The following is a 6588-nucleotide window of genomic DNA, read 5'->3' as shown; positions in this document are numbered from 1 at the left end:
GGAGTAACTTTGGACCTGCAATATTTTAGTTGTACTACACCATATGCAGTGGTATGCATGATCACCGTAATTAGCTTGTACATGCAACACTTTACTGGTATTTCTCACACCCATGTCTACATTTTGGACTGATTTTACCCTCATTAACTCAGCACAAGTGGGCACTACTCATTTTTGTGCTTTCGTTTCTTGGACTATATATGGATCATTCGCTAGTTAGGAGCATAATATATAACCACTTGCACTGCATCAACACATGGGTGTTGGGAGTAGTTACCCAGGGATATCTTGCACGATAAATTAAGTTTGCTGCGTAATCATTTTTCATTAACACTGCTGATTAATGTATAACTAGATTTAAATGTGCGCCTTGGCGCACGACCCCGTAAAACACATTCATAGGTAGAAAAGTGATAATAAATCTTTTTAGGTTTCACAAAACATAGCAAATCACCATAAATTATAACCAGAGAAACAAACTTTTTCATTTTGCGCTAAGCATCGACTGAGACAAATTGTTTTGATGGTGCGTTTTGGGCTCTTGGTTTAGCTCGCACCAAACTGTGAACTGACTTAACCAAGGGATACATTTTCAGCAACACATATACATATATGAGTTGGGCACTACCATGACAGGCAAAAAAAAATGGAATTACAACAACAGAATTATTTGCATGGCATATGTACAGAGGCTTATGCCATTTTGGCCGAGCACAAAAAGGTACGAAAACAGATATTACAAGTGCAAGTAGCAGTGAATAACAATGAGGGCGCCTTCGTGTGCTCAGGACAAATTCTGCACTGAAACTTTTTGAGGTCTGTGATCATTCTGTCAACCTAGATCCTGTCAAAGTAGGACTTGTTTCGTATTTTCCATTGTTTCCAGGCCTCCACTATCTCTGTGAAAATAATTGCAGCCAACTTATCTTGTTAAGGAATTAAGTTCAAATTTATACACATAGATGGCATTCAGTTCAGTATAACATGATTAATAATACCAAAATGGGAAAAGAAAAGGCAAAAAACTAATAAGTTATAAATCCAGAGCCACCATTCTCATAAGAAGGCTAAGAAGAATTGGCCAATAAACACATAAGATATTGGGATATTGGTGTAAGCACATGTTGGATATATACAAGTTATCCAAATAAGCAAGATTGCTATGCGTCGGATCAAAGTTAATAAGATACCAACCCATTCAATACTACTCCTACTTCCCAAAGAAAATATGCCTGAATAATATCTTATTATTTGCCAGTATTGAACTTATATAAATTCACTTAGTTTTCCTCTTGGTACTATCTAGATCTGATTTGAAGCCAGAACTTGGGTACTACACCAGATCTACTGTGGCTGGTCCAGCACTCAAGTAGCAACAGAGGGCTCTTCGGTCTGGTAATCTTCTATATAGACTTGCACAGACAGTGGACTATTGAATGGGAAGATACAAACCGGAAATGAAGAGTTCATAGAATAGTGGAGTTTGGCTAGTTGGCGGAGTATCTTCTCAGGGAAAACAATAGCAAACTTTCTATATGCAGTTACCTAAATACATGTATTGGACAACCATATCTTTGAACAATCTCAACTGATTTAGCAACTTGACAGATGTACACAAAGCCCAGAAGCACGAAAGGCAGTGACATGCATGATGGTCAACCATTCGCATTCATACATGGACCAGTTACAAAATTTCAAAGGCATATGCATCCACCGAAACATATTTGATAGGCATGAAACTGCTATTCAAGTTTGAGGTAAAACTTCAGGTGAAAAGAAGAGAAGATTATTTCTGGTTCAGAATAATGAGACAGTGACAAAAAATATACTGCACAGGTTGCTGGATGCCTACTTTTTTTAGACAACCATTTCGTACCAACATTTGCTATAGTACTATGATAAACATACATCCTGGGATTTTCATTCTTAATTAGACAAAAAAAATCTGTTGATCTCTACTTGTGTCAGCTCTGCCTCATCCCTCAATCATTAGGAAACATGCACTTAAAAAGCAATAAAAGCATGATTTATTTGGCAAGCTGGGACCAAAATAACCTGAAACAGCTCTAGGAAAATCCAAACATAAACATCTCAGTACTAATTAATCAACTTCTAACTTGATGACACAGTAAAATGTAAATTCACTATCCAATGGCCGGTTAGGGAAGTGAGGACAAAGGAGCATTAAAAAGCTGGAAAACGAAGAAAAAAATCGATAGCCAGAAAATGGCCAACAGAACGGAATGCTAAAAAGATGATGCATAGGTTAATAGAAACCAGAAGGGAAAACTTAGGCATAACATTACTTTGGTCTTCGTATACAAATGTATTCTGTTAAGCAATTGAAGTATTAAAGGTCTGATAATTGATTTTGTTTGCTATAGAATAGTCTTTACTTGGCCATTTCTGATTCTATATACATGTGTATAGGTTATATGTGTGTTTATTTTATTACTTGGTAGATGGCAGTGTGAAGAAGCAATTCAGTAATTGGAGTTTTGTTGGATCACTAACTGCATCAGGACCTCCTGCTGCCATCTATGCACATCAGAATAGCCTGTTGCAGATATCATACATGAATTTTGATTCCTTGACCTTTTCAATCCTTAACCATACCAAGTTGTTATTTTGGGGTATGTCCTGCTGATGCCCTACTTGAATTACAATATCTTAAGGATTGAAAAATGAGAATAGTGAAGATCATAATGCATTAACCATGAAAAAGGAGGCATAACATTACTTTGGACTTCATAAATAAATAGTATTTTATTTGGATTGTCATCATACTGCAAGAACAAGGGCTTGTTTCTTATTTAGATAACCACATCTTAGTGCTACTAAAATTTGTATTAGAGCATAGCTAAATGGAAAAGTAGGACCCCAAATTTAACACGCTAATACGCTATACAACTAAGCCTTCAATAATTATTTTTTTGCAAGATCTTAATGCGGCTGTGGCCAATGCTTGAGCATATAATTTATACCCACTTACCCAGAACATTGATTGTTGTTTATGAACACCTACACAAATCCTGGCTATAGTTTTCAATTTTGACTAAACCATGACGCTAATAGTTCTATGGGCTCAGTTTTGATGTCATTTAACTGGCTTGTACATGTGTGTGTTTTAGTTCAAGTGATGAAACATTCCAATGCAGAATAGAAAGACAAGACACCTTCAGATCATGTATCAAGAAACATTGTCCATTAATATTAAGTTATCTCAAGAATTTGAAAACCCGTTGGAATTGGTGGTCAGGTTATAAAATGAAATTATGAGGAAGGCGCTTTATCCTGAACATTGGGTGATATAGGTTTAATATATCAACGAGCCCAAGTTATATTAGAGGATTGTTGTTTTACCTTACTCTGAGAAACAAGAAATATGCAACATGCGTGTTCATTTAAAGAGCTGCTTCTCATTTCTAAAAAATGTTTACTGTCTTTTATGCTCCACATATAGAATGGGGCATAGACACTATGAGGCAGAAATGGCTGACTGAACACAACTCAAAAGGATACAGAGCTAGATTAGTTTCAGTCAGAAATAAATCACACAAGCCTGGACACATACATACATTTCTATCTTAGAACAACCAGCATGAATAGAACTGAACAGCATGATGAAATCTAAATCATAAGTGTTTTCTCTCGATTAAAGAATATTGCTGGCAAATGACAGTACAGTTTTACCAAATCTCACTATTTCAAATGGCCCATAGATCCCAAATTAAAGGTATTGGAATTCAAATTATAACTAAATGTACTTAACATCAAACCAAAATAACAATAATACGATATCTAAACATGTATAGTAACTCTAGAATGCTACATGTGCATCGACCTAACTGTGGAGACGCTTCTTTATCACCTACTAATATTGAAATCTTCCTTCTGTATAGGTGATGTATTTACATAGATATACCTGAATAATAAGCCCATCTTGGCTAGTACTACTATTGATTGCCTTCCTTAAACAAGGATTTGGTATCATAATAGATAAGTTCGTAACAAACATAAATTTTAGTACGATGATTAAGAAAGAAAATATCAGATAAAAAGTGAGAAAATAGCTACCTGACAACCTTCATCCTCCTGAAGGGTTATAAGTTGTACTTCTGAAAAAAAGCAATTGAAGTTAAATTAAACAAACTGACTTGAACCAAAAACTAAATCCGCTATGGCAATTAGCTTGGACAGAGGGGGCACACCACTAGCATGGTCATGGCTGGGCCGAGCCATCTTCATACCAGCTTCCTTCTTTTACCTAGCTCCTGACCATGAATGTGCCTCCAGTATAAATGTATTATTCTATAATTAAGCATCGAAATCTGAAAGAAGATGGTGGAAAGAATAAGTGCGACCTACTGAATTACTTTTAGACTATAGATAGAACGGTATACAAATTTAATACATAAATAGTGATATAAGGTGCAACCGTTCAAACAAAAAATGTTGTAACAATATCATGAAGTGAAAATTACTAATAGTCGATATAATTAGTGACATTCATGACTTTGTTAACTCTTCTTCATATATAAATTATGTGAGAAGGATTAAGGTTGTCTTGGATGAGTATGATAGAAACAAATTTGGCTTCCCACTGAAAAACAAACATGGTCCTACTGCCAAACAAAATACATCTTTTGGAATAAGATTTATGTTACAGAAAAATGCAGACATTAGTATTGTTATTGGATATTTGGTCCTACTGCCTAGTCTATCAGTCAATATTAATTCGCTCGCTTGTTTTGGTGAAATTTCTTTGTGCATATTTTCCTTCCTTCCCTCGTTAATGTATAATGGGGGCCTTGTGCCATCAAAGGTTTTGCACATGCTAATATTGGGCTTGCTCATTGTCATGAAATAGCGTGGTCTTTCAAAATATGTTATGCACGTTATAACGTGCTAATAGCGCACTATTTTACAAAATAGAGTTTTACAAAAAAATATAAAAATGATAAATATAGCATGTATACTAAGGATTCCAGGAGCTCAAAAAATTGTCCAGATCACAATGGTCAACAGATCAAATTGACAAAGTCCAGATCACAATGGAAGACAAAGATTTGTCACTGTCTAACAAGTAACATAAATAATTCAACAACCATAGTTAAGAACTAGATAGATAATTAAGATTTAAGAAAGATAAGTAGACAACTAACCAGCTAACATGCATAGAGCAGATAAACAAATAATGAGCCAACAACGTAGCAGAAGTAGTAATTAATCAAAATTAGATGAACTAGATGTAGAATGCATGGGGTCATCATCCGATTCAGAAGAACCCAAAGATTGCAGCTCATCATCATGAAAAATTGGAAGCAATTTCTTATTATTAAGCTGACAATCTTTTTTTTTGTGCAGAAGCAGCTCTTACTTGTTGTGATGTTCATACTTCTTCAACATGTACATATCATGTGAGTAGGAGTGGGAACAATTGATGTGGTTCCATGGTTGCTGACCTATCGTGTGAGTATGGGGATTTTTGCGGCTCATGGACCAAAAGGTCTAAAATGGCTAGTCGGCTGCTCGATTTCCCTGCGAAAATAGCGCCGCTACAATGCTACAAAAAATAGGGCCGCTAATAGCGGGATTAGCGTCGTAGCGAGCCATATGTACATAACGTAGCATTCACTCTACAAATACGTGGCGCTAAAACGTCAAAATAGTGTGCTATTTTTTCGTTGCATATGACCCAACTGATATTCTGAAGGCGAACAAAACATGTAGCAAAAAGCACAAAACTGACCAGTCCACGTCGGGACCCGTTCATTTTCAGAGAGCCTTTGTTCGGTTCAGCCTATCTTCCACTTTCGTGTCAGATGCAGTGGTTGGCTAATGTATCCAATACTTCGCCAGTACCTCCCACGCCCATGTATGCATTTTGCATTGGCTCTTACCCTCATCAACTTAGGTCATCTTATCTCGACACTACTTATCTTACTGCCTAGATCTTCTCTTGGACTATAGGTCAATCAATAGCTATGAGTGTTATATATAGTCACATGCATTGCAGCAGTTAATGAAATCCAACATAAAATGGCTCCAAGGCGGTTGGTGCACCTCTTGAACTGAACGACATCAAATAAGTTGGTGGACCATGCTGCTGCCCTACACTTAATAATCCACTATATATTGGATGTAGATGGGTTGGCAGTCCAGTAAGTCATCCCATGTAGCCCACAATTCCTAAAATCTCAATACCTATCACGTTGGTAGCTTGGGGACAGCCTTGGGGGACAAAGTTTAGTCCCACATTGCTAGTTGAGAGGGAGTTGCAGTAATATATAAGGGCTGCTCTTCTAGTCCTTCCAAGTGAGTGAGAAGAGAAGGAGCCCTCGCGCACTCCTCCTCCTCCGCCCGCCTCGCCACGCCGCGTTTCGTGACTCGAACTCGAGTTCGAGTTCAAGACACCTTCTGGGAAGCCTAAATTTTTGCTTGTTGCACCAACTGAGTTGGGCACGTGTTGACCATGTGTGTGCATGCTCGTCGTGTGTCCCTGGCTTCCTATGCGTGACAACGCGATCGGTCGGCTCTCCTCCCAGGCTATACCAGGAGACATAACAAATATGGACCATCTCTCTT

The 6588-nt window shown here is 37.3% G+C and overlaps 1 long non-coding RNA gene across 1 annotated transcript; it reads right to left on the bottom strand.

Annotated features, from left to right (window-relative positions):
* Positions 1-584: 584 nt before the first annotated feature.
* Positions 585-4785, bottom strand: LOC124668496. The gene is made up of 3 exons (XR_006991720.1): positions 4212-4785; positions 4078-4118; positions 585-899 (listed from the first exon to the last, which is right to left on the bottom strand). It is a non-coding gene; the product is annotated as an uncharacterized LOC124668496 (long non-coding RNA).
* Positions 4786-6588: the final 1803 nt, after the last annotated feature.

This window comes from Lolium rigidum, chromosome 6, assembly GCF_022539505.1.
Source record: "Lolium rigidum isolate FL_2022 chromosome 6, APGP_CSIRO_Lrig_0.1, whole genome shotgun sequence".
Classification (NCBI taxonomy): domain Eukaryota; kingdom Viridiplantae; phylum Streptophyta; class Magnoliopsida; order Poales; family Poaceae; genus Lolium; species Lolium rigidum.
The sequence above is the reverse complement of the archived record's forward strand: the minus strand, read 5'-3'. Positions and strand labels throughout refer to the sequence as shown.